Here is a 10,000-nt window from a genome sequence, read left to right on the forward strand (position 1 = left end):
CTGTATATCCAATTTACGTAAAGATTGTATATTTAATTTTAAATATTTCCACATCTATTCATTGAAAAACAAAATTCAATTTGTACTTAGTTTCCATTGATATAAAAAGGGCTATCTACAATTTATTCAGAAATGCTTGCATCTGCTTAATACCACCCATCAAGCAGTAATGGCTAATTCTCGATTTTTTTCTGTAAAAAAATCATGTAAAATCTTAGAATGAAATATGTTCCAGAATATCCTGGAATGACATTTCTGGAAGCCAAGGAGTTGAGTCCTACTTGATGGAAACGTCTCATAACAAGGTGTGCCAGAGGCCAGGTACAAATTCACACGGTAGTTACTGGTGCACCTGCTGTGATGGGGGGTCCGACCCCCTTCCCCTAAACCCTTATTTCATCCATCAAAGTATCCCCCTTGTCCTACCCCCCCCCGTCTCTCTCTCTCTCTCTCTCTCTCTCTCTCTCTCTCTCTCTCTCTCTCTCTCTCTCTCAAACCCTGTAGGCCTATTATAAGAATCAAGTACCCACGATGGTTGCCTATTACCCTGGAGCCCTAATGTAAAGAAGGGAAAATTTCATAATTATTCCTAATAGAAGTCGAGTTAATTATAGCGATCATCAATTTTATCATCGAGCAGTCAGGGAAAATTCATCAACATTGGGAAACGTGCAACATTTTCATGGTGGATGTCCTACAAAGATAAATTTTGTTTACAATTAATTTTGCGAGTTTGTTGTGTTCAGGATTTGTCGGTCCTTTGGTCCTCCCCATTTTAACGTCCTATCTTTTATTTACCTTTTACCCTGACCAAAGAATTCCTATCTCTATATAACTACCATTTTTATTAACCAATTAAAATCCAATATTTTTATCAACCACTTAAAATTCACTTTATATTAACGAATTCAAATCCACCATTTTTATTAACCGATTAAAATTCATTTTTATGAACCAATTCAAATTCACCATTTTTATTCACCAATTAAAATCCACTATTTTTATTAACCAATTAAAATCCACTATTTTCATTAACCAATTAAAATCCACCCTTTAAATTAACCAATTCGAATTCATCATTTTTGTTAAGCAATTCAAATACATTATTTTTATTAACAAATTCAAATACATCATTATTATTAACCAATTCAAATGCATAATTTTTTCTTAACCAATTAAAATTCACTAATATTATTAACCAATTCAACCATCATTTTTATTAATCAATTCAAATCCACTATTTTTATTAACCAATTCAAATCCATCATTGTTAATAACCGATTAAAATCCACCATTTTTATTAACCAATTCAAATCCACTATTTTTATTAATCTATTCAAACCCATCATTTCTATTAACGAATTCAAATACATATTTTTTATTAACGAATTCAAATCCATAATTTTTATTAACCAATTCAAATCCATCATTTTTATTAGCCAATTCTAATCTATCATTTTTGTTAACCTATTCAAATCCACTATTTTTATCAACCAATTCAAAACGACAATTTTTATTAACCAATTCAAATACATAATTTTTATTAACCAACTCTAAACGACCATTTTTATTAATCTATTCAAATCCATCATTCTTATTAACGAATTCAAATCCATCATTCTTATTAACGAATTCAAATCCATCATTTTTATTAACGAATTCAAATCCATCATTTTTATTAACGAATTCAAATCCATCATTCTTATTAACCCATTCAAATCCATCATTTTTATTAACAAATTCAAATCCATCATTTTTGTTAACCTATTCAAATCCACGATTTTTATCAACCAATTCAAATCCATCATTTTTATTATTCAAATTATAATCCACCATTTTTATTAACCAATTCAAATCCACCAGTTTTATTAATCTATTTAAACCCTTCATTTTTATTAACGAATTCAAATACATCATTTTTATTAACGAATTCAAATCCACTATTTTTATTAACCAATTAAAATCCACTATTTGTGTTAACCAATTCAATGCACCATTTTCATTAACCAATTCAAATACACAATTCTTTGACCAATTAAAATCTACTATTTTTATTAACCAATTGAAATTCAACATTTTTATTAACCAATTCAAATCCATCATTTTTATTAATCGAGATTATTCAAATCCATCATATCTATTACCCAATTCAACTACATCATTTTTACTAACCAATTCAAGTCCATCATTTGTATTATCCAATTCAAATCCACCATTTGTTATAACCAATTCAATTCAACCATTTTTATTAACCAATTCAAATCCCTCATTTTTATTAACCAATTCAAATCCAACATTTTCATTCATCATCATCCTCTCCTCCTACGCCTATTGACGCAAAGGTCCTTGGTTAGATTTCGCCAGTCGTCTCTATTTTGAGCTTTTAATTCAATACTTCTCCATTAATCATCATCTACTTCGCGCTTTATAGTCCTCAGCCATGTAGGCCTGGGTCTTCCAACTCTTCTACTGCCTTGTGGATCCCAGCTGAACATTTGGTGAACTACTCTATCATGGGGGGTACGAAGAGCATGCCCAAACCATCTCCATCTACCCCTCATCATGATCTCATCCACATATGGCACTCGAGTAATCTCTCTTATAGTTTCATTTCTAATCCTGTCCTTCCATTTAACTCCCAATATCCTTCTGAGAGCTTTGTTCTCAAATCGACTAAATCTATTGGAGATTGTTTCATTGTCATAGAATAACACCGATCTCACTAAACTGATATATAGTCTGATTTTTAAATGTAATTTCAGGCGATATCATTTCCAAATTTTACTTAACCTAGCCATTGTCTGATTTGCTTTTTTCAATCTTTCACTAAATTCTAATTCTAAAAACCCTGTATTGGAGATCATAGTTCCTAAATACTTAAATGATTCCACCTCATTAATCCTTTCTCCTTCCAATGATATTTCGTCTTCCATTGCATACTTCGTTCTCATCGTCTCTGTCTTTCTTCTATTTATCTTTAGCGCATGTAATATTTCATGCATTCTGGTAAGCAAGCATTACAAATCCTGTGGTGTTCTGCTAACAAGGACAGCATCCTCAGCATACTCTAGGTCTGCTAAATTCCTATCACCAATCCAGTCCAATCCTCCTCCACCATCTCCGACTGTTCTACGCATTACAAAATCCATGAGGAGGATGTACAACATAGGTGACAACACATTCCCTTGGAGTTATCCGCTATTCAGTGGACATTCATTTGATAAGACTCCATTAACATTAATTTTGTACTTGCTATGCTCATGAACAGACTCAACCACATTTACATAGTTAAGAGGAACTCCATAATAACGCTGGACTCTCCATAAAATTGGCCGGTGCACGCCATCAAAGGCTTTTTCATAGTCCACAAATGCCATCAAAAGTGAATTTCTATATTCTACGCATTGCTGTACAACATGTCTCGAATGAAAATTTGGTCAGTGCAACCTCTACCTTTTCTAAATCCTGCTTGTTCATCTCTCAGCTTTTTGTCAATCTGTTTCTCCAGTCTTTTTAGAATAAGCATACTATATATTTTCATAACAAAAGTGTTATGCCTCTGTAATTATTGAAATTAGACAGTATTCTGGGAGTCACTTCATTTTCGGCCAGTATCATCTCGGCAGTTATTCCATCGTATCCATTGTCTTTCCATCTCTTTAGTTTTTTTTAGGATAGCTTCGACTTCAAACACACTGAATTCATTCATGGGCACTGCAAGGTCTTCATCAGCTTCAGATATATCAATAAAATTATTCCCTTCATATCTCCTTTTCATAACCTTACTAAAGTGTTCCATCCAACGTTGTCTTTCTTCATATGCCGTTGTTATAACAGATCCATCTCTCTTTTTCATGGGTATATGCTTCTTCTTTTCCCCATTCGATATTTCATTAATAACTCTATGAGCAATTCTCACACCATAGCCACTTCCTGAATTCATAGCTTTGTCAGCCTCATCTGCTTTATTGTCTAAATGTTTTCTCCAGTCATTCCTGGCTTTTCTTTTGACCTCACTATCAATACTGTAATACTTAACAAGCTCTACCTTGTTATTTTCATTACTTCCTCGAAAACTTTTAACAATCAATTTCTGTCTTTGTCTCCTTTTTATAGTATCCCAAGTATTATTTGATATCCAAGGCTTTCTCCTTATAACTGTGTCCCCCAAAACTTCACTACTAACTGAATGATATATGTTCTTAATATCACACCATTCTTCATTAATTGTCTGCTCTTCGTCTCTTAGAGTCTCTTAAACTGCAAAATGATTCCTACATTCAATTGCAAATGTTTATCTGTGCTCCTCTTCTAAAAGCTTTGTTGTATCAAACTTACGTATTCTATCTACCTTTCTGTTGGATGCTTTCAGTTTTAATTTGAGTGTAGCAATGAGGAGCCAGATCAAATTCAACATTTTCCTTAACCAAATCAAATCTGTCATCTATAAAATCGATTTCGGAAGGGCAGATTTATATGGAACGGGTATTATCTTACTGGAGTAAGTTCAATTCCTAAGGGTCGATGACCACTTTTGATGCAACGCTAGTTTTGAAAATTGACCATTCAAGAAATAAATTCACAATTTAATGGAAATAGCTAAAATTGGCGTTTCATGGCATTTGTAGTCCTCGTTGTTTTCCGTAAAATACAGCCACGTAGCTTCGCCATGATTTCCTATTTTTGTTCATTCTTAAATCTTGTCTTCAGTAATTCTTTTTCTTTATTTCTATACCTTGTCATCACTCATTTAATTTTTCGTATCATTACAAAGTATCTTTTCAACTTATTTATAATGAAGAGAAATGAATAAGATACGGAAAAATATTTCAAATAAGAAAGTAAGAATTTTGTTGTATTAAAATATCTTTTATTGGCATTTTTGCTTCCTTTGGTTCATTGATATCTGTCATTTTTACTTTTTTTCAAATATATTTTGAATTACTGATATATTCAGATTCATTTTTTTAGACAAATACTAAAGATATTCACATTGATGCTATAATAATTTCGGCCTTGAATCTTGGTATCAAAATAATCCTTAATTGTAATCAATTTTAAGTTTTTATATGATTTGTTTTAATTTATCAAATTCCTCTGAATAGTACTGTTTGATATGGTTATTACAAAGGCACTAATAATTATAAGTAGAAAATTATCATTATTGAACCCCCTCCTCTTATCTGCATAAATTCCAGAAAATTAATGAAGGTCATTTATTAAAGGTACTCTCTCTCTCTCTCTCTCTCTCTCTCTCTCTCTCTCTCTCTCTCTCTCTCTCTCTCTCTCTCTACTGGATGGTGGCGGAGCTTAATACGCGTATCACACGTTGTAAATGAATTTTTACCATAGTCAGTAAACTGATGAGCATTGAAAATTATGCCGAATTGAAATAAAGACCGAGGTGTTACGGCGACCGGATAAGTGACCGCTAATGAGAGACTTCCTCCTCCTCCTCCTCCTCCTCCTCCTCCTCCTCCTCCTCCTCCTCCTCCTCCTCCTCCTCCTTCTTTTTATTCATCTTCTTTTTACCGATATTTTAAAAAGAATGGGACACTTTGTATCCCCATTTTTCATAATTTTTCCTATGCCTCCTCTTCGTCTAATCGAACTTGACTTTCTAATACGACCGTGGAAGACCTCCGTACATTAAAAGCTTATACTTTCTCTATTTTATTTATATCTACCCCTTCGCTGTATGCCTCATCTATAACGGGCGTTTCAGATCGAAGCTCGCTCTTTAATATGACCGGGGAATAACCAGAGAATGAATTGTAATTGTGGGAATAATCACTTAAATAAGACGCGGTCTCCGGCACAAAAGGTTCTGTTCTAGTCGAGATGGCAGGGGGTTGATACGGCTGGTTAGGTCTCGCAGCGGGATGGCACCAATCTTCCGACCTCTCTCCCGGGATCTTCTTCGCCTCTCGCTCGCCAAGAGGCAAAGTTGACCATCATCATCTTCATAATCATCATCCTCAGCCGTTACTAGTCCAGAACAAAGGCCTCAGACATGACCTTCCACTTGCATCCGTTTATGGTTTTTCTGTGCCAGTCCACGTCCGCAAACTTTCTTAGTTCGTCGATCCATCGTCTTCTCTTCCTTCCCCTGCTTCTTTTACAGCCTCTAGGAACCCATTCTGTTATTCTTAATGTCCATCTATTGGTTGTCATTCTCATTATTAACTCCTGCCCATGTTCATTTCTTTGTCTTGCATGTTATTAGAATAACCTGTACTTTAGTTTGTTCATCCATGTTGCTCTTTCCCTGCCTCTTGGTGTTATTCCCATCATTATTCTTTCCTTAGCTCTTTGAGTTTTAACCAGATTATGTTCTAAGGCTTTATCAAGACTCTAAGTTTCTGATGCATAAGTTAATGCTGTAGGACCATCTCATTAAATACTTTTCTTTGTAGAGAAAGTGGGAATGGACCTTACTTTGAAGTATTTCAGTGCTTGCTTGGAGTTAAGACTGGCAGACAGGCTACATACCAACTTTTGGCTATTTCATAGTTCACTTTATACTAAAACACTAGCGAATACTGAAGTAGTTTTTATTCTTATGTATTAGTTTAATTAAATCACTGGAGTTGGGCCATATTTCCTTATTAACAGCGAGCAGGCCAAAAAAAATAAATAAATAAATAAATCAAACACCCAACATTAATTTGCCATATCATTAGACACAGAGTTGCTATTACTCATCTTATTATCATCGTTTAATAGTTTTCCCCATTGGTTCTTATAAATTGGTCTACTTGAAAACCTATGCTGACTTGATGCATCGCTTTCAATTACGGCTGTATCTTGTTGACAAAGCTGTTTCACAGTGGCGTGCATGATTATTCTTTTTATTAAGATTCTCTGTTTATGGTAATTTATCAATATTCTTTTTAATGGCATTTTAGAAATCCTGGTCAAACGCAAAGCAAAACTATGGGGCATATTTGCTTTTTATAGAGGAAATTTGAACTGGTGCTATGATAAATGTGCGCAAAACTTTCTAGTTCGTCAATCCATCGTCTAATCTTCCTTCCTATTACTTTTTTTGCAATTTCTAGGAAACAATTCTTTTATTCTTAAAGCCCATCTATCTTTTGTCATTTTCATTATAAGTCTTGTTGATTTCATCTGTAAAATGTAATGATACGAAGTATGCATCGTGAATCGCATTGCGCAAAATTTGGTAGCCAACTACAGATAAACTAATATGGAACTTTATAAGTTCAAAGTTGCAACAAATGTTTTCTAGTTGCACAGGCTGATATATGTCTTTTTATAGTTTATATATGATATATCTGTTTTGATGTTGTTACTTTTTTAAATATTTTATTGTTAATTTCTTTTTAATATCGTTTATTTATTTCCTTATTTCCTTCACTCATTGGGCTGTTTTTCCTTACTGGAACTCTTGAGTTAATAGCATCTTGCTTTCCCAATAGGGTTGTAGCTTAGCTAATAATAATAATAATAATAATAATAATAATAATAATAATAATAATAATAATAATAATAATAATAATATAGAAGGCATGAACATTATCAGCAGGGATCGAATACTGAAGGCTCTCTCTCTCTCTCTCTCTCTCTCTCTCTCTCTCTCTCTCTCTCTCTCTCTCTCTTTCTCTCTCTCTCTCTCTCTCTCTCTCTCTCTCTCTCTCTCTCTCTCTCTTTCTCTCTCTCTCTCTCTCTCTCTCTCTCTCTCTCTCTCTCTCTCTCTCTCTCCCTCCCTCCCCCCAATGAAACATAATTCTCGTACCAACACATGACTATATGAAGAAGTTATCCAGACATATATATATATATATATATATATATATATATATACATATATATATATATATATATATATATATACATATATATATATACATATATATATATACATATATATATATACATATATATATATACATATATATATATACACACACACACACACACACACTCGAGACCATTTATTGGTATCTGAATCGTTATGTCACATTAGGAAAGGATTTTGATTTTAAAGGTTTTAAAGACCGCTCATGAATGGCAGGGCAAGGGGCAGTGACATTGCCCTATCGAGCAAGACAATGCCCTAGAGAGTGACCATATACACACATGATCAGTGCCCAAGCACCCCACCCCCTCCACCCAAGCTAGGACCAAGGAGGGCCAGGCAATGGCTGCTGATGCTTCAGCAGATATACCTATATGCTTCCCCATACCCCCATTCCTTAGATCACAATGATGGTGATGTTGCAGCGACCAAAGAAACTAAGGAGTTTCATCGGGACTCGAATCCCAGTCTGGCGATCACCAGTCAGGAACGTTACCACATCGGCCACAAATCTAAAGAGCTTATTAGCCAGTGTGATAAAGTATCAGCTACTGGTACTAATATTCTATTATTATTTTTCCGACAGAGTACTACGTTTACTGCGTTGTAACCAAAAAATAGGTGTAATCTTGGTACTAAAGAGTTCTATCCCCCAACGTGACCCTAGAGTTAAGCCCTCATATGTTAAACAAACACAGTGGCAATGTCATTTCTTATATTACTATTGTATAGCATAGTAAAAAAAAAAGAAAAAAAAAATGCAATTTTTATCACCCGAATGAAAGTGAAAATTTATTGACCCTTTCCTTTCACTTTCATCTTCCCCTCTATTGGGGCGCAACATCAAAATCCCTGTCGGCTGGAATCCATAATAACATTTATCTTCTTAGAGATAGTTTGTCTTATTTGGATTACTGGGATTAATGATAAATCTGACAAACTTCTCCCTTTTTTCCTTTATATAATATTTCTGTAAGTTTTCAAAAGCAACATGAAAACAACTAATGAACAAAACAATAAAAACTTGATATAAACGTTATAGAATTTCAATTACTAAGGTAGGCACTTCTTAGATTCAGGCCGACTTCAAAGCAAACGATACTATCAGCAAAGCTGTATTATCAAGTGTAATAATGAATTATAAATGCTTATATTTCCATGTGTATTGAAAAATTTGTATGTATAAGCGTGTGTGCTTATCAATACATTTTAATATACACTTACTTTTGCAAACGCTCGGATTATTATTATTATTATTATTATTATTACTACTACTACTTACTTACTTACTAATGTAGACCCTTGTTGGAAAAGCAGGATACTATAAGCCCAGGAACTCCAACAGGGAAAATAGCCCAGTGAGAAAAGGAAACCAGGAAAAATAAAATATTTCAAGACCAGCTACAACACCAACATAAATATTTCCTATATAAACTATAAAAAACTTTAACAATACAAGAAGAAGAGAAATAATATAGAATAGTGTGCCCGAGTGTACCCTCAAGCAAGAGTGTCCTTCTCCTAGAAGAGCTGCTTACCATAGTTAAACGGTCTCTTCTACCCTTATTAAGAGGAAAGTAGCCACTGAACAATTAGAGTCCATTAATTAATCCCTTGGATGAAGAAGACTTGTTTAGTAATCTCAGTACAGAGGAGAATCTGTAAGGAATAGGCCAGACTATTCGGTGTATGTGTAGGCAAAGGAAAAATGAACAGTAACCAGAGAGAAGGGTCCAATATAGTACTGTCTGGCTAGTCAAAGAACCCCATAACTCTCTAGCGGCAGTATCTCAATGGGTGGCTGGTGCCCTGACCAATCTACTACCTACAAATACTGTAATTTCATTAATTGCGACCGTGTATCCTATGTTATCAGTAACTATCATTTAAATCTTTTGTAATAATCTAACGAAGAATTTCCCTGTGGCTCGAAAAATATTTCAGTGCTAAAGGTTAGTTGTGTAAAGAATAGAGGACTAAACATAGGTAGAGTAGTTTTGGTTTTCTAGTCTTTAAAATAAAATAAAAGAACTGTTTGAACTGTTATTAGTTGGTCTACTCTGTTCTACAATATGTCGTATTCTTCTGAGCGTTATATGCATGCAAGGAACCCTCTTAAGTACATTAAAATCGTGTACAAAACAGGATAGAGTAACATTTTTATGTAGTGTACAGTAT

The sequence above is a fragment of the Palaemon carinicauda genome, chromosome 37 (assembly GCF_036898095.1).
Source record: "Palaemon carinicauda isolate YSFRI2023 chromosome 37, ASM3689809v2, whole genome shotgun sequence".
NCBI lineage: Eukaryota > Metazoa > Arthropoda > Malacostraca > Decapoda > Palaemonidae > Palaemon > Palaemon carinicauda.